At 48.0% G+C, this 19,006-nt stretch overlaps 1 protein-coding gene across 3 annotated transcripts in view; it reads right to left on the bottom strand.

Moving 5' to 3' along the window:
• LOC144827208 (uncharacterized) overlaps nt 1-19,006 on the bottom strand; it is a 576,624-nt gene that overhangs the window by 150,000 nt on the left and 407,618 nt on the right. The window lies entirely within an intron of this gene.

The raw sequence follows: 19,006 nt of genomic DNA, 5'->3' as shown, positions 1-19,006 counted from the left end.
ACCATAGATCATCATAGCTCTATTATTTATAGTTTATATAGCGTGGACTTGACCCAGAGGTATCAGAGCGCTTTACATAGAGGACGAGATAATAGTTACATGAGTTATATGTTGGGTAAATGCAATTACATGGAGTAAGCATAAAAATCTGACAGCAATATGCCAGCAAGTATATGTTAAGCAGTAGCAGTTGCAGGAGTTACATGTGGAGAAGATACCATTGCATGGGGAAAGTACAGGTACATGGCAACAGTGTGTATTAAAAGGGCATGATAGGCAGCAGGAAGCATAGAAGGTAAGTACTATTACACGGAGTAGGCAGAGATATCTAGCAACAATATACCAATAGGTATACAATGAACTGTAGCAGTTGCATGAGTTACATAAGGAGTAAATACAGTTACATGAGATAAGCACAGATACATGACAACACTGTATATAAAATGTACACAATAGTTATGGTAGGGTGTGTCGACTTAAGGTAACAGCGTGTGTAACAGTACAAACAAGGAGTAAATGATAGATAGTATCAGGTGCACAGGTTACAAGTGGAGTAGATACAATTCCAGGAGGTAAGTACAGATACATACAGACAAATGACAATAGTGTATACACAGGGGCGGCTCCTCCCTTAGGGCGGTGGACTGTAGCCCCCCTGCTTCCTCGCAGTGCGAGAAGCAGAAACATAAATGGTATTTTAAATGCCATTTTATGTTTCTGCTTCTCGCACTGCAAGAAAGCAGAAGGGTATGCCTGTTTGGGGGCGGCGGGGCAGGAGGAGTGACTTGCCCAATGCTGTGGCCCTGACTGGTTGGACGGCCCTTTGGGGCTGACCAAACCAGTCATGCGCACTCTGCCTTTTCTCTATGTAGGATGCATGTAGGCTACATAGAGAAAATGACCTCCCCATAGGCGCCTGGCTGGGCGCCGTCCCCACCAATTACAACGCTGCCATTGCAGCGTTGTGATTGGCTTAGGAGAGGGGAGTGTCGCTGCCTGTGGCTGCTTCCTGTTCAGCAGGCAAACACGGGACCAGGCCAGGGGCTGAGGCGGTGCGGGACCCGGTAAGGTGAGATTTTTTTCAATGTAATTAACCCCCCGCCACGAACGTGCATGACCCCTTCATGTGACCCCGACCCAGCCCCCCACCCATGTCATGCCTGGCGCGACTGTTATACAGGAGATATACGATGGACAGTGGGAAATGCGGGCAATGTTGTTCTGAGGGAGTTACATTAGGGTGACTTAGGCAACAGTGTATGCCTAAGTTAGCAGTGATTACTTGAAATGAGTAGAAAGCATGTAGGCACAGAACAACATGTCAGCAAAAAATATCAGAGTTGAAAAGTCTTGGTGTAGAGTAAGCAGACAGCAAACAGACATAAGACGACAGAGTAGATTAGCAGTGCACCATCAGAGGGAGGGCCACCGGGAAGCCTGGCAAAGGGATAACGGTGGAGCTTAAAGGAAGAAAGAAGTGAAAGCCTCTTCACTGTCCTTGCATCTGGCCATTCGCCCATTTGAGGAAGATATGGGGAAGCAGACCCTTGACAGCAGTCTGAAGGCAGTATACAACGGAGGACTCCTCACCGGCCCTGAATCTGGTGGGTCATACGCTTGAGGGAGGTGGAGGTGGTAGTTTCTTGGTCAATGATCCTTAAGGCCAGTGCTTCATATGCGTACAAAATTCAGACGGCACCTGGTATTGGCTGAGCGAGCCACGGGAGGTTGAGAGCAAGGGAAAACTGCAAGCTCACCTCCGCTTGCTGTCCTCCTTTGCATTCTGAGACCCATGGTGGTTCCAAACACATGGTAGTCACTTTGCCAGCAGCCAACCTGCGCAGTGCTTTGTGCACCTGAAAGACTCAGGTGACACCAGGGCTCGATCGTTGGGGTCTTGCGAAGTTGAGAGCAGGGGGCACCCGGGCTCGGTCACGGGAGGCTCGGGAGATTTAAAGCAGGGGGCACCATCAGGCTCATCTCCCATTGCTGCAATCCTTTCGCACTCTGAGACACCTGTACATCACAGACTCTCCCTCACCCTGGGTCCAGCAAGCTGCACGCCTGAAGGGTTTTGGGGGGTAGGAGACTGCCAGCCCCTGCAGATAGCCCGGGCTCGACTGCTGGCTCCCAGGCAGAGGCCAGTGGTGTGAAAAGGGGGGCAGCGGTAGGCTCATCTCTAGTTTTACCACCTTTTTTAGGTCGAAGCCTAGCGAAAGCCTGCGCACATGCGCAGTCTCGCTGGCGAGATTTAGTGTCATCAGGAGGGTTCGCTAGCGGGCTTTAAGCCTTGCCCCTCTTTTCCATTGGCTGGCGTCACCGTTCATGCTAAACGCTGGCCAGCCATTGGAAAAGAGCTTCTAGTTACGTACACTTTTCTCTTTTAGAGCCGTCCCACTTGGACTGGCTCCCCTGACTTACTGCTGTCGTAAAAGGTTTGTTATCTTCTTTATGGGTCCAAACAGATGGCCCCATAAAGAAGATAAAAAACCTTTTACACCACAAGGAAGTCAGGCCAAGCCTGTCCAAGTGGGACGGCAAAAAGAGGAAGGTCTACGTCGTGGCAGTGCCGCGATTATACCAAAATGAAAGAAATAGATGTTTTTTCTATTTCTTTACCTTTGGTATAATCGCGGCAACCGCACTTTACTTATAACATTTTAAAAGTAAAGCGCGGATGCCACGATTATACCAAAAGTAACCTACCCTGTAGATTAAAAGATGACCTGGGGAGAGAGGACTAGAACAAAACAAAGAAACAAAGACAATGGACATTGTAACACTTCCTTGCTTGAAAGGTTGGAAATGTTGCACTGCAGGACAGCTACTATCTAAAAATAAAAGAAGGCTTTTAGTAAGCTATTGTGCTGTATGGCTATTTTGCTGGCTTTGACAATTAACAGCTCATATTGCATGATATACCTGCTGACTCTCTCTTTTTTTTCTCCTTTGTGTGCAGGAATAAAATTTGATCTTTCTACTGCACTATAGTATAATTAAGGTTCATGTGGTAACCGCAAACATTATTATATATACTTTTCCCAAGAGAACTACCTTTAATATTATGCAATATCTTTCAGTAGTTCTAACATTCAAAGTAATAGGTTGATAATGCTAATATGAAAAGCATTCATTCAAAATTCAAAATTGTGTCTACTACATTCTTGGTACATGTATACTTGCTCAAATCAATATTGTCAACCCATACTTGTGTGATAACAAGTCTGTGTCAGTTTGATTTCACTGACTTCACAATGAAAGTAATGTAATGAATATTGAGTTCTAAATTTCAAGGAATTACTCACTGTACAAATAAACAAGTGCAGAAATAGAGTTTGTGCGCCTAGTGGATGATTTCTTTAGTAAATAAAAGAAGTGCAAAAATAGAGTTTGTATTCCCAATTGAGTACTTGTGAAAAGGGAAAAGTGCAAGTCCATTTCCTTTACAAGTGTGGTGTGAGAATACTTTTCTATTTCCAATAAGGGAATTCATCACCGTCTCAAAATAACAGGGTACAAGGATTTGACCAGCAACTCATGGCAGCAGAAACTCTGCATGATGATTGCCTTCCAAAAATGCTATGGGCCACAATAAATCTATATCCTAGCCATTCAAGACTCCCACCACCATTTGCAGGTCTTGTGAGATTTCTGTGGCTAAATGGGACACATCACTTTTCTCACCTTTACTCAGGCATGCACCATAGCACGTCCTTCTGAGAGGCAAGGCTTCTGTTCTGACAGCACCCTCATTCTACACACTCTTCTGCTCCTAAAGACATGCAGGTTCAGAGGCTATAAAGAGCTGCATTACACAGGGCAAGCAAGTAGAGGTAAGTACATTCTGCACTGCATCCTGACAGAGAATTTAGAAACTGGTAAGAGTAATATATATAGATGATGGTGTAGACAAAAGCAAAAGGAGTAACATTGGTATAACAGTGGGTGAGCGATAAAGAATATGAGCAATTAGACTTTCAGAGGACCACAAAATTAGATGCTGAAACAACTTTTGAGCAGATATGGTACGGGCCAAAGATGATTAGATTTAAGGTGAAAAGAAATATTAATCAAGGAGGACATGTTTAAGTTCTCATTGGTGAGTGGGCAGAGAAGCAATGTTGTGACTTGATGATGGAATGGAATTGAATGAGGCCTAGATTAACAAATAGTTGATGCAACGCTGGGCAGCACTCAAAGTTGCTGTTCAGAGCTGAGTGAAATAGAGAAAGCTTATCTGCACCATATCTACAAAGAAGTGGAGCAGTTGTGCTGTCTCCCTATGCTGGTGCACTCTCAGAAGCCATACACAAATGCAGGCCCCCGTGAGCATAGTACAATGGTGTTTGCATTATGGTCAGAATAGTTTTGTGCAGGATAGAGACCCCCCTACACAAAACTATGCTTAAAGACAATTCTTTGTACGTGTGTTACATCATGCAGAAAATATGCAAAGAGAAAAAAACGAGGAGAAATAAAATTATATTTGTCCTAGCTATACCAACCTAAGGGATGTGTTGTAAATCCATGTCTACAATTCTTTGTAGATATGGATTTGCATAACATTTTATGGGTGGATGTACGGGAATGCCCATGCTCCACCCATGGAACGCCCCCTTGAATCTAAAGTAAGGCAAGGCAGTGCATTGCATTGCTTGCATTACTTTTGGTTACAAACCAACAAAAATGGCCATTCACATTGGTTTGTAAATACCAACCATAATTTTGCATCAGGTCTGCATTAAAAAGGTAATGCAAACCCAACACAAAATCTTTCCAATTCTAGGCCTGAGTTTTTGGATGAAAACTGGGGTTTTATGCAGTATGTACAAATGTATGTATCTATATTGTATCCATATAGCATGAACCTAGATGAAAGGAAACAGTGCGGTGCTCAGATTCAAAGACACAGAATGGTAGATGGTTTGTGGACTGTTACTGCATCATGATGCAGAATTCTTTAAAGGTGTAGTTGTCTGGTGAGAGCTACCAGCAGTCGTTAATCTTCTTTGGAGTATGTGTTCCACTAGCTTCATTTTTCACCACTTGGGCCGGTTTTACTTAAATGGCGCATTTTCCCTGTTTACGGCACGAAGCACCGTTAACTAGGTGCACCAGCCTTAAACAGAGTAAATACACACTGTTGTGATGAATGTCCTGCCCTCGGGGCACCAGTGAACTCCCTCTGCCCTGAGGGCAGTGCTTTCAACTAAAATACAGAGCAGCGGTTTAAAAGTCGCACTGTGTTTCTCTGTGCAAGTGGCAACCCGTCTGCACTTTCAAGAGAGATTAGATATCCGCTTGCGGGGGTGCAGTGAATGTCTATCACCCCTTGAGACGGCATCCCTTGTGGGGGACAATGACAGCTCCACCTTTTTTGGCACACTTTCAGCCTCCTATGGGTATGTTAGCCTCTCTGCCCCTGGCAGTAATACAGTGCAGGCAAAGAGGCAAAGTGATTCCCTCATTTGCATGGTGCCATGCCCCCATGCAAATGAAGAAAAGCCCTCTTGTGATAGTGCCACTAGATCTATCAGTATTACAGAAGGGGCAACACAAGTGTCTGCAATCCCTTTTGTGCTACCAAATTGCCCCGGGGGGCGCACACAGCGGCACACATGCCCGCTGTGTCTGGGGCACTTTCCGTAATAGGCCCCATTTATGATTTATACCGCTGCTGGTACTCACTCCATTAGAATTTGTTTAATGCTGATGAAAATGTATAATTGAACTTCTAACATTAGTAACCTGAGGAGTGCAAACCTGAAATATACTGTTTGCTGTACTTTATATGTAATGAGAGATGCAGTCTCATTCATGAAACAACAGACGTTTAATCTAGAAAAAAAGCAGGACTGAGAGCATATTTATATCAACATGTGGAAACAAAGGCAAGAAGAGTTCCAAACCTCAGAGAGCGATATAGAGAAAGTGATTGAGAAATAATGATAGAAAATCTTCTGATCTCTCAGTAATGTAGACCTTGGATGAGGTTGAAATCCCTTTATCAGGAAGAGTTTTACTGTACTACACAAACAATAGTATAAAATAACATCAGGTTATTTTACAGGCTTAAAGATGCCCTCCAGAAATTGGCACTCTTCAGAATTCTGCATAACTGACAATGGAAAAGAAAAACATACTTTTAAGGTTGCCATGCCAACCTGTTTAATTTTCAACAATATGGGATATACTGAATAAAGTAAAGTACCAGAGGGATTAAAAAGTAACAAGTTAATTGTTTTGTTTTGTTTCCAAAACGTTTTTATACCATTTTTGTGAGACAGTACAATGCATCATTTACAGTACATGATTTAGGGTATGCAATGAGAACATACAGGGGATTGCATTCAACATGACAATATGGTTTACCGCAGATACAGGAAATGTTTTACAATTATAATTGAATGTGAAGATTATAATGGAATGCCACAAGGATGAACAAGATCATATGAAAACTGCTCTGCTATCACGCAATAAACTGTTAAGAGAAAGTGTCGACCTCTTTAGAGGTCAGTAGGTACTGTAGAAAGATCCGTTATTACAATCATCCTTGATAGCTTGTATAGATGCAAGAATGTCAACATGCATATTCAGCCCTGATAGTGGTTGTATACAGAACAAGCAGATGCTATAACCCGAAGAAAAAGGAAAAAAAGAAAAAAAAGAAAACTAGAACAAGAGGGGGCAACATACAGATAAAGATAGAGTTAGGGAAATAGGTGGAAGGACCAGGTGAGATGATGTTAAAGTGTGATGTGGTAGGGGGTCCATCAAATAAGGGAGTCCCAGTGTAACAACATGAGTGTCGGCATCTTGATGGTGTTGCAAGTTTTGCGACAATTAACAGGTTCTAGGATGGAGCCAGAATGGTCTCACAAAGCATGACTTGAATTGTGTTGGTCCTAAGTATGATGGAGACAGTAATAGCTCTAGAGGTTTGCTTTTATGTAAATACTTATCACAGCTGTCCCACAGCTTTCTTGATCTGCGCATCGAATGTGATTTGAAGAACACAGCATTGTCAGCACTTCTGGTAAAGTATAACAACTGTAACCACTTCTTAGCTGAGGACTTCGTTTTCCATTTCAATAGAATTACTTTGTCACCTAATATCAAACTCAGATCAAGGAGAAGCAAGTCTGATGTGCGAAGATTTAATGAGGATGGATAAGGGGAGATGCCCAAGGCAATTGTAGATAGATCTGCAATCAAACAAATCTTCCGCATGTCTTGAATAAGGTTTTGTACTCTGTCCTAGAAGGGCTGACATATTCACATTTGAGAAACATGTTCTATGTCAGCTCGAGAACTGTTGCGTTTCCAGCAGAGATCTGACTCGAGTAGGTCAAGTTTATGAAGTTTAGTTGGTGTCCAATATGTTTTATGTATGGACCAGAAGTGTACTTTGGTTAAATTTTGCAATAGGAGATTGACAACTTTTTTTCAAATTGACTCAAAAAGAATGGAACCGCGATGTGCTGGATTCTATAAGCCCCATTTATCTTCCATGTGTTTTTATAAACATACGTTTTTTGATGGTTCTAATAATTTATATATTCTGGATTCTGAGTGACCAATTTCCCTACATTAACCTAGTAAATCAGGGAGGTCAAGTGGTGCAAGGCACAGACCCAGTTTTCAGAGGGCACTATTTAGTTTCATGGAAGTCAGTAGCACACTTGATGCCTCACGCCTCCAATAAGATAGACTTGTTTAGCATTGTAATACATTTATTGTAGCAGACAGATCACAGGCCAGAACCCAGAAATGTATTGGTCATTTTTTTGTCCAGTAGTTTCAGAGCATTGATGATGTTTTGGATGATGAGATGAGAATGGTTCAATTTCAAGAGTATTATATGGCTAATGTTCAAGGTGTAGCGCAAAGGCGAGGGGTATACTAACTGAGATTCTATCTGTATCCATAGGAGGTATCTTGTTTATCTTGTATGAACTACAAGGAACCATGGGCAGCCAAGAAGCTGGTATCTTTAAAATCAGGACAACTCGGGCCCCCTTTGATTTTTATTCATTTTGAGTTTAACTAGAGATATTATTGCCTTTTTATCGTTCCAGAGAAATTCGGAAATTAGCTTGTCCACTAATTTGAAAAAGGAAACTTAGCGAGAGAATGGTTATTGTTCTAGCGCATTGGGTGATGTATATTGGGGACCGATGGCCTGATTTATAAGCCCATTGCACTGTTACTTTTTAGACGCTCTGGTGGCTCAGTGCACCTGCCCATATTCACAAGGCCACATAAAGTCACCCTACATGACTTTTCTTGGTCTTATAATTTTGGGCCCCTTTCACGCATTACTCTGAGTGAAAGAGGCGGGGGTTCAATGTGTGTTGCTGTGTGTGTTCCCACGCAACATCCATGGAATCTGACGTTGACTTGCATGGAGGTGTTGCAGCAGCCCTATGACAAAGGGATGGAGCAAGGATTCGCATGTAACACGACTTGCTTGTAGTCAACCCTCTCAACATAACGGTAATAAATTAATCAACATGTTTGTATTACTAATATTGCATTACACTACATTTTGGGTATCTTGATGAAATTTGCATATGTGCTTTTACTAACCGTAATCCGCTTGCAACTAAAATGGCTGCTGCTACGCAGGATTTTCTACTGCGCATGCATCTGTCATACTCACGTGACATGACGTACTCTTAGCTTTGGAGGGAATCTTTCGCTTCTGCGCATTGCAACTAAGATGGCTGCTATGTGTTTCAGCATGCATGAAGCTTGCACTGCTGCTTTTGCTAAGTTGTTCTTTCTGCTTAACCTTAACGCAATAGTTACAAATAAATAAATGGGAATAGAGTACAGATAAGTGGTATACAGTGCATTCATTTATGCTGTGTTCTAATATTGTTTCTTTTCTACTTTTCATATATCGTAATCTTTGGGCCCGAGAGGTTCTAATATTCCATCTTGAAAAGCTACACTGCGCATGTCAAACTCCAGAAGGAGCTATGTCATTTGTCATTGAAACCCAGCCAAGGCACGAATTGCTAGAAGATGTTCCTGGGAAATTCAACTTCTGACCTCTGTGAAGGAAACTGAACTAAATTATGGACTACATTGTAATCATTATTGATACATTCACTGCCGGGTGGAATAAAACCAACGTGAGAAAAATAAAAAAATTGATGGGGGGGAACGTTAAACAGAATATCCCAGAGAAAAGTTTCATTTTGGTATGGTGTGACGACCTCTCCTCATTCCTTGTCCAATCAAATTTGGGGATCCTTACATTTGCAACATCGGGGGGTGGTACACTGACCTGAAAAATAGTATAACTAGTGTAGGTTTAGCTTGAGAAATAGTCCGAATAGCTGACCTGTCACTGACCCAACGCACTCAATAGGTGACCAAGAGCAGAGGGCTGCGGAGCACTCTGTCAGAAGAATCGATAATCCAATCGGGGTTCTGGGAAGCTGAAGTGCTGGCGAAGCACTTTATCGGGGAAATCAATAACCTAATCAGATGTGCCAACTGAGATCACCTGTTTCTAATGCCTGCCTTGGCCATCGGTATGGACTCAGATCAAACCCAGTGCCCAGCCAAAGGCTTTGTGACTTCGTTTGCGCCCAGCTGAGGACATCATAGCTCATCTAATGTTGGTTGCGATGTAGTGAGCCACTCAGGCTCACCGTCACAGGTAGTGATGTTGACACGCATCTGTTTGGCTGGGTGTGGACGAACAGATAAATAAAGGGGGTTGCACTGCTTGTGGTCAGTGCAGTAGCTGTAATCATTGTGTGCTGGTCATTCTTATGGAGTGTACTCAGATTATGCCGTACACCGAAAACTGGATACTATCTCTTTCTTACACCCTCCCTGTCACGCCGGTTCACAATAGCTTACAATGGTAAGCAAAGAGCATGCTTACTTTTTTCACTCCTTAGATAGAGAACAGCTAGAATCTTTCTGCATGTTTCTACACATTATGAGCTGCTGCAGCTCTTTTTTTAAAGCTAACTTGTATTGAACTGTCTCTAATATCAGATTTTTGATGTCTTTAATTTTGCACTAGAGGTTTTATTTTTATTCTTCATGTTCGCAAACATACTCGTTCTATCAAATGAAAGAGCTATGCACCAAGGTTTTAAGTGGTTTGTGGGAAAGGTGGTGTGACCATGACTATGTATTTTATGGGATAAAGTACCCCTGCCGCCCATGATAAGAATATTGCAAGTCATCTCGGAGTTCCATAGCCTTTTAGATGAACTCCGACTTTGGCCTCTTTCCTCTATATGGTTATGGAAATCTTCAATGACCTGCAATAGCTTTATATAAATAATCTGCTGCACCTGATACCATTTGATGTTATTCTTTTGCTGTATTCCTAGTGTTTTCTTCTCTGCTTTCTTTTTCGTCCAAATTTCTTTTCCACCCCACTGTAAATTCAGATACATTGGAGATGCGCAACTTTATAGATTTAGTTCTCATGCTCTTCGAAGCCATGGTGGAAATGTAATGCACTTATATGAAGGTCTGTCCTGCTTATCTTGCTCATGTGTGAAAACATTTTGGAAATTAGGCATGATGCTCATGAATCATACTTGTTCAACATTATAGTTGTATTACAAATTACATTTGCAGCAGCTTTTAGGTTCTGTTTCCAGAAGAGACTGAGAAATGTCATCAACCAAAGAAGTCGATGGAAGTAGAGACTGAGACTAAAGACTCCTTCTGTTCAGCTGTACCGGTAAAGACAGCCATCTTCTGGCATCTTGAGAGATCTATTTTGAACTAGTTACGTCCTGGCCCTGAGACCAAATATGTCCATATCTTGAGGAGAGTTTGTTGGGGGTTTGGAGGAGGTTAACAATTGCAAGAGTGAGCACAGATACTGTTTCTCTAAGTTGGTGATCTGCAGTAACACAAGGTTGTGGTTACGAAATTATTTGTCTGTGGTGTGCCTTCATTAGAAGAAAGAAACAGAGACAAGAAAACATTACACTACTCCAGGAACAGCCTGGTGCATTTTCTTGGAAGGACAGCTTCAGAAGAGAACGTACTGTGAGAGTGGGCAGAATAAAAGCACGTTTCTCCTCTATTATTATGGGTTCACGTGGCTTAAAAGCAAAGCATTATTTACTGCAAAATTACAGGGAAACAAGTATGATCTTTTTATTGCAGTCCTGTCTATTTATCATACCTGTTGCTTCCAGAAGCACACTGCGAGATAGACTGCATGTTCCCAGCACAACAGCTGAACTAAGAATACATGTTAAAAGCAAAAATATTTTACTGCAGAGGCAAACCTCCAGCATGAATTCCAAACCAGGGGCCAGATTTTTTTTTTCTAAAGCATCGGCAGGAATCACCATCACGGCAGTTCATATCAATGCTGTTTGTAGTTTGGTGCAAGGCTCTCATCAACATGATGAAGAGAACATTTAGCAGTTTTCGCTGCCCCTTACTTCCAGGGTTTTGTTGGCGGCAACAGCAGTAAGAATTTACCTCTAATTACGCCTACCGAAATTAGGTGGGTGGCCTCTGGGGTCTGCCTCAGACGGTCCTTACTCCATAGGGCTATCAAAGGGGTTTAACCACTGTGGAGACAGAGTAGCAGCGGCAGCTGCTCCATTACAGCGGAGGAGTGCCATCCCCCCAGCCACCACCAAATAAAACAATAATAAAACGGGTTTTAAACCAGTTTTAATATTGTTTTATTTTAATCCCCTGTACCCGCCCCAAGGACTCTGTCGAGTCTTGAGTGCGGGTCCAGGTGGTGACACTGCTGATGGGGGGAGTGGTGGACACTCCCTTCACTGCACAGGAGGTATTTTACCGGCTGTCTCAGGCCAGCCAAACCCCTTCATCCGAAGTGAAGCTCTCTCCAGCCCCAGCTGCATTGCTGGGGCTGGAGAGAGCAGGCACAGGCTCCCAGTCTGCCTGGCCGACCTGACCTCATCAGAGCCGCTCGCTCCACCCGCCGCGTGGCCCATCCTGAGTGTGCCCGGTCTCCGCTGCCAGTAATTGTATTTGCTTCACTGTTGTGCCAGTATTTGTATTTGTATTTGTATTTCGCGTCCACTGTTGTGCCCCTGATTTCGTTTTAGTTGCTTCCACTGTTGTACCCCTGATTCTTTTTGTGCTTCTACCGCCGTTTTCTCCTGCTGTTCCACCCCGCTCCCCGCTCCCTGCCGCTGCTCCTCCGCGACCCCACCCCCGTTTCCTTCTGTTCACCGCTCCCCTCCCCACTCGCCACCCCGCTCCCGCCTCCCAGCTGCTGCTCCCTCCCACTGGATACTTAGGGTGGTGTCCGCGAGGCGGGGAGCTGTGACCGACCTGACCTCGTCAGAACCGGTCGCTCCACCCACCGCGTGGCCCATCCTGAGTGTGCTAGGTCTCCGCTGCCAGTAATTGTATTCGCTTCACTGTTGTGCCAGTATTTGTATTTGTATTTGTATTTCGCGTCCACTGTTGTGCCCCTGATTTCGTTTTCGTTGCTTCTACTGTTGTGCCCCTGATTCTTTTTGTGCTTCTACCGCCGTTTTCTTCCGCTGTTCCACCCCGCTCTCAGCTCCCTGCAGCTGCTCCCCCACGGCCCCACCCCCGTTTCCTTCTGTTCACTGCTCCCCTCCCCACTCGCCACCCCGCTCCCGCCTCCCAGCTGCTCCTCCCTCGCTCCACCCCCCACTCTCCATTTATGGCAGAGTCCGCACGTATGCGCAGCGATCACGCGCAGCGGGCGTGCCGATGGTGCGCCGAAGGCGCGCCAAAGGCAAGCCCGTCTGCGCCCGTCTGCGCCCGTCTGCGCCCGTCCGCGCCTGGCCCGCGCCCAGCGCCCGAACCCCCGGCCCCTGACGACGCCAGACCTCACGACGGACCTACGACGCCGCCACCCTCATCGCACTCAACACCGGACGGAACACCACCTGCTACCGAGCCACCCTGAAACGCACCCACGGACCCTTCACTTGCCATGCCTGCAAGTTCACCTGCCTCCGGACCAGTGCCGCACCCGACAAGCCGAGCACCAGCAACAACCACCTCAAGTGCATCCTGCTCAACACCCGCTCCGTCCACAGACACGCCGTCGAACTATGGAACCTGCTCGATACAACAGCACCAGACCTCGCCTTCCTCACAGAAACCTGGATGAATGCCTCCTCAGCGCCCGACATCGCCATAGCCATCCCGGACGGATACAAGATCATCCAGAGAGACCGCGTCAACCAGACCGGAGGAGATATCGCAATCGTACACAGGAACACCATCCGCATCTCGACCAACTGCAACAACACCCTCACCGCCGCCGAACACCTCCACTTCCAGATACACACTGACCCCAGGATGACCCTCAGAGGCACCCTCACCTACCGACCCCCGGGACCACGCACACAATTCAGCTAAGACATCGCAGACTTCATCAGCCCGCACGCCCTCTCCTCCACGGACTACATCCTCCTAGGGGACCTCAACTTCCACCTGGAGAACAACAACGACAGAAACACCACCACCCTGCTGGACAACCTCGCCAACCTCGGACTCAAGCAACTGGTGAACACCCCCACTCACTATGCCGGCCACACGCTTGACCCCGTCTTCTCCGCCAGCAAGCACATCTCCTTCAGCCACTCGACTGGACTTCACTGGACCGATCACAGCTGCGTCCACTTCAGCTTCAAGAGAAACACGACCCTCCACCACCCACAACAGGCGCCTCGCCGGAGCTGGAGCAAGATCACCACCGAGCAGCTCACCACCCCCCTCAGCCAGAACCCGCCCGCCAGCGCAACGGACCCCAACGAAACAGCCAGCAACCTCACACAGTGACTGACCGCCTGCGCCGACTACCTCGCACCACTAAAGAACCCCCCCAACAGACCCGGCAGCAAGAAAACCCCCTGGTTCACCGACGAACTCAAGGACTCCAAGAAGAATTGCCGCATCCTCGAGAAAGCCTGGCGCCATGACCAGACCACAGACAACATGACCGCCCTCATGCACGCCACCCGCAAGCACCACCAGCTGATCCGCACCACCAAGAAGACAGCATTCAAAGAACGACTGGACAACAACGCCCACGACAGCAAGGAACTCTTCAGCATCGTCAAAGAGCTCTCCAACCCCAGCGCCGGAAACAACGACATCACTCCTTCGCAAGACCTCTGCGACTCACTCGCCTCGTTCTTCCACCGCAAGATCATCGACATACACAACAGCTTGGGCGCACCAACCACGCACCCAACCATAGAACCAACGCCCCCCACCACCACCCTCTGCAACTGGACCCCGGTCAGCCTCGAAGACACCACCCGCACGATGAACACCATCCACTCCGGATCACCTACCGACCCTTGCCCCCACCACGTCTTCAACAAGGCCGACTCCATCATTGCACCCCATCTACGGGACATGATCAACACCTCCTTCCACGCCGCCACCTTCCCGGAGAGCTGGAAGCACGCCGAGCTCAGCGCCCTCCTGAAGAAACCAACAGCGGACCCCACCGGCCTCAAGAACTTCCGCCCCATCTCGCTCCTCCCTTTTCCTGCCAAAGTCATCGAGAAGACCGTCAACAGACAGCTCGCCGCCTTCCTCGAGATGAATGGATCCCTCGACCCCTCACAGTCCGGCTTCCGAGCCAACCAAAGCACCAAGACCACCCTGATCACAGCCACCGATGACATCAGATCCCTGCTCGACAACGGGGAAACAGCAGCCCTCATCCTCCTGGACCTCTCCGCAGCGTTCGTCACTGTCTGCCACCGCACCCTAGTACAGCGCCTCAGCAACACAGGAATCCAAGAAAAGGCACTGGAGTGGATCATCTCATTCCTCGCTGGAAGAACCCAGAGAGTCCGCCTCCCCCCGTTCAGATCCGAGGCCACCGAAGTCATTTGCGGCATACCACAAGGATCATCACTCAGCCCAACCCTCTTCAACGTCTACATGAGCCCTCTCGCAGCCATCGCACGCCAACACAACCTCAACATCATCTCCTATGCCGACGACACGCAGCTGATCCTCTCCCTCACCAACGACCCCGCCACTGCCGAAACCAGCCTACACGAAGGAATGAAAGACATCGCCGAATGGATGAAGAACAGCCGCCTGAAACTGAACTCAGACAAGACGGAAGTCCTCATCCTGGGATCATCGCCCTCTGCCTGGGACGACTCCTGGTGGCCCCCTGCCCTGGGCTCCACTCCCAAGCCAACGGACCACGCACGCAACCTGGGCTTCGTCCTGGACTCCTCCCTCTCGATGACCAGACAAGTCAACGCTGTCTCCTCATCATGTTTCAGCACCCTGCGCATGCTCCGTAAGATCTTCCGCTGGATCCCCACCGAGACCAGGAAGACGGTCACCCAGGCACTCGTCACCAGCCGACTGGACTACGGGAACACCCTCTACGCCAGAACCACAGCCAAACTGCAGAAAAGACTCCAACGCATCCAGAACGCCTCCGCACGACTCGTCCTGGACATCCCCCGACACGGCCACATCTCTGGCCACCTGAGAGACCTGCACTGGCTTCCCGTCAGCAAGAGGATCACGTTCAGGCTCCTCACCCACGCACACAAGGCTCTCCACGACCTGGGCCCCAAGTTCCTCAACGACCGCCTGATCTTCTACACGTCCACCCGCCAGCTGCGATCGACCAGCCTCGCCCTCGCCGCCGTCCCATGCATCCACAGAGCCACCGCCGGAGGAAGATCCTTCTCCTACCTGGCAGCCAAGACCTGGAACTCCCTCCCCATCCACCTTCGGCTGACCCTGGACCACCTTTCCTTCAGGAAGCAACTCAAGACCTGGCTGTTCGTGCAGTAACGTATCCCCCCCAGCGCCTTGAGACCCTCCCTGGTGAGTAGCGCGCTTTACAAATGCCATGATTGATTGATTGATTGAGTGCAAGTTACTGACGCTCAGGCCAATGCAGCTTCATGATTGGTTGCATGGCAGGCTGGGAGCCTGTGCCAGGGCTAGAAGCAGGAAGAGCTTGATGCGGCGGGAGACTGTGGCAACGTTGAGGTAAGTTTATTTTATTTATTTTTTGTCCCCGAACCCTCCCCACCTCCCTCCTCCGGCCCCGACTGCCCCTCACCCACACTTTGGCAGGGGACACTGCCGCTACTGCGGAGTAGTCTCCGCTGTGATCAAACTTAAGGTCCACCAGCGTGTAAACTTGGCAGACCACAGTTTTGGTGGTATGGGTACTCTGTCTCTGTTGAAACAGAGTATCTATACCTCCAAGATATAACACTGGACCCAATAATTGTGCAAATTAAATTAATTAATTCGTTACTTGGACATGATTGTATTTTCAGTTCCAAATAATTACTTTATTTAATGTTCATTAATCAACCCAGAGCATGTGTGTTTTTTGTGTTTTTCCCAACAAAGGATTCTTTGTTCAAATGGTAATAAAAGAAATGTTCAAGGCGTTTCTGACAGCAATCTTGCCTTGAGTTATATTGCAATTACCTAAATCTGATCGACATTGCAATGTTATACCAGATTGAAGCTCTGCTTGCCAAATGTTTGTCTTCTGAGACTAGCATTGTCATTTGTATCCATGGATGGGTTTGACCTGGGCCTTCTCTTGCTTTGAAAATAGTTTATTTTTGTACTTAAGTTAAAGTGTTAACAATTATAAATCTATTCTATGTGTAGTATTCTAAAAAGCCTTGCTTGTTTTAATATAGCCAAACCATAAATAGGTACTGTTAGACCTGTCAGCCCTAGGGTGGTGTTTCCCTGTTTTTTTCGCTCTTGCCTCATTTTTCCCACCTTCTTTTTGTTGGCCCTTAGGTCTTCGGGCACCTTTTCATGGCTAATCTATGTTAAGGTGCAGGTGCTCTCTACTACAAACATGGCTGCCACTGGCCCCTGCTACTGCAGCGTGGTCTTTTAGTGTAGCACCCTAGCTGCCAGGAGCTGGCTGGATCACCATACAATGTTGCAATGCCAGCCACCCATCCCCTGTCCATAGGTAGAGTGGGGAAGCTCCTGGAACCTTCCAGAAGAAAGGCGGGGTTGATTTTTGCCGCCTTAGAGAGTGGTCACCTGACCTGGGCATACTTAAGCAAGGGAGGGAACTTTTTCTAGTCAGTTGGGGCATCACTGACCTGGGGAACCCACGCAGGAGTTTTAGGCGGGAGGGCCTAGCTAGGAACCTATGCTACTGGGAGTGACAGGAATTAGGTGCTGCCTCTTAAGCTGAGTGAGGTGTCCTAGACTAGCCCCCTGATCTGGCCCAGCGGTAGGGAACCCCAGGGTCCATCTGTAGTGACTGAGGGAAACTCCTCCAGCCACCAACTCACCCCCCTCCCCTCTTCAAGAAACCATCACCTAAGGGTGCAGAACCATCCAAGCGCCAAGAAGACTACTTTCCTTTGACCAGAGACTGCTGGGGGATCGACCAGGTACTGGACTGTGCTGCCCTGCGCCCCCCTGCCTGCAGTGGGCCCACCAGCCCCACCTGTCTCCCCCTGTCTGAACTGCTCTGCTGTCCATTCTGCCTGCATTCCCTGCTGAACTGTAAGAAAAGCGTTATCTCCTGCCCCCCTGTCCAGCGCTGTATCTGGGACTGCCTGTACTGTCTAGCGCTATTGCCCTGAGCCCTGCCGTGCCACTGGGAGTGCCCCCACATCGAGTGCCTCAAGCGCTTCCCGGTGCTGTTCTGACCCACGCGCTACATTGGCCGCGTGTGTTGCCCCCGTAGCGCTCTGGGAATTAAGTGCACAGCTCAGGTTGACTCACCGCCACGGCTCAGAGCCGCCTGCGCCGTCCTGAGGCGCCGAGGAATCCCCTCAGAGGTTGCGTGTGTCCCCCCCCTCGGCGGCCCCCGTATGCCAGGAGAGGGCCGCCGGAATCCGTGACAGGCCGCGCTGGGCCGAAAATCACCCTCCTTCTACTCCCCCGGCGCCCCAGTGGAGTGTCGCGTCATTGGCCCCCCCTCGGCGGCCCCCGGTGCCAGGAGAGGGCCGCCGCATCAAGTTTGTCAGGCCGCGTTAGGCCTGAAGCCTGCCTGTGCCCCTGTCACGTGAGCGGGAGCGCCGCCGCCTCATCGGCCGCGCCCCCTCCCAAGCCTCTCAGCCATTGGTTGTCCCTGCCGAGCATTGTGAGGAAGGCCCGGCACCCAGAGCAGGTCGCGACTCCTCGCGGAGGGGGTCAGGAGCCGAAGGCGCCCCTCCGCTTTGCCCCGCAGTGCGTCTCCTTGTCCTCGGCGGCGGTGCGCTGAGACAGCGCCTTGCACCGCGCTGACGCAGCGGGAAGCCATGCGACCGGCGGAAGCTCCTCCCGCCTACACCAGACCACCGCAAGGGCCCCGGAGGGCCGAAGACCAAAGGTAACCCCCAGGGGAGGAGGGCGGAAGGCCGGTTTGAGGCCCCGAGTTCGCCCCTCCCCCGGGGAACGCTGTAACTGGGCCCTGTTGGCCCCATTGAGCCCAAACCAGTGCTGAGGCCTGATTCACGCAGGAGGTGTGCTGGGGCCAAGTATCGAGTTAACTATTTCCAGCCCCTTGGTAACAAGATCGGTCAGGTCATTGACTATTGGTGTTTGGTGGCCGGTTCATGCGGCCTGTATTGCTCATGCTTACTTATATGTTTTCAAGCCTGCTGAAAAAGTGGTGATACTTTTCCCTGTACTGAATTTCTTGCAGGGGCGGGCTTCTACAGTTCCTGATGGGGTTGAATCCTGATTCCTGGTGGTTCATTCCAGTACTATTTTGATGATCTGACTTTGGTTACTAAACTGTTGATATTTACAAGAGGAAATGCTTATAACTGCTCCTGATTGCTAGTTCATGGATTATGAAAGTACCCTCTTAGCCTGCTGAAGAGTATAACGCGACAGGCTGTGTTATTTCAAGTTTTCCGCTTTACTGAAAGTATTTAATGAAATGTTTCATCATTCTAGGAAGTGGAAATGCATTTTGAAAGGCGTCCATGAAACGCTTTAATGTGGTACCTTAATGTAACGCTGATGATTTGCTAATGCATTAATTGCTTTGATCTAAAGCCTACAT

The sequence above is a fragment of the Lissotriton helveticus genome, chromosome 4_1 (genome assembly GCF_964261635.1).
Source record: "Lissotriton helveticus chromosome 4_1, aLisHel1.1, whole genome shotgun sequence".
NCBI lineage: Eukaryota > Metazoa > Chordata > Amphibia > Caudata > Salamandridae > Lissotriton > Lissotriton helveticus.
The sequence above is the reverse complement of the archived record's forward strand: the minus strand, read 5'-3'. Positions and strand labels throughout refer to the sequence as shown.